We start from the raw sequence: 428 nt of genomic DNA, 5'->3' as shown, positions 1-428 counted from the left end.
ATAGAAGAATTAGTAATGTAAGTAAAATGAAAACTGTAAAAATGTGACTCATTTTGATGATTTTTTTGCACGTAGCAAACACACGCAAAAAGACGTGTCATGGCGCATAGGCTTGTTTTCAGCGTCCAGTGTGCGTATATATCATACTATTCGAACGATTTGCTGTCTAAAAAATTGCATGCTATAGCATTTCAAGAACTTGAACGACAGCCATTAGGTGGTCATCTGGGGGGAGCTGTGGGGCAAAGTACCCATCTCTCTTTCTTCGGCGTTAGACTGTGGAATGCTGTTGAAAGTTTCCTCCCTCAATCCCTACACGTTGAGTGCTATTAGTCCGATTGAACCACCGATGATCATATAATTACCAGTAATTATACATAGCTGTATACGGTATAACGCAGCGCTAAGTAATGTGCTAATACACATCT

This window comes from Anneissia japonica, unplaced genomic scaffold (genome assembly GCF_011630105.1).
Source record: "Anneissia japonica isolate Jap-2015-1 unplaced genomic scaffold, ASM1163010v1 scaffold287634_len692169_cov176, whole genome shotgun sequence".
NCBI lineage: Eukaryota > Metazoa > Echinodermata > Crinoidea > Comatulida > Comatulidae > Anneissia > Anneissia japonica.
Note: the sequence above shows the minus strand (reverse complement) of the source record.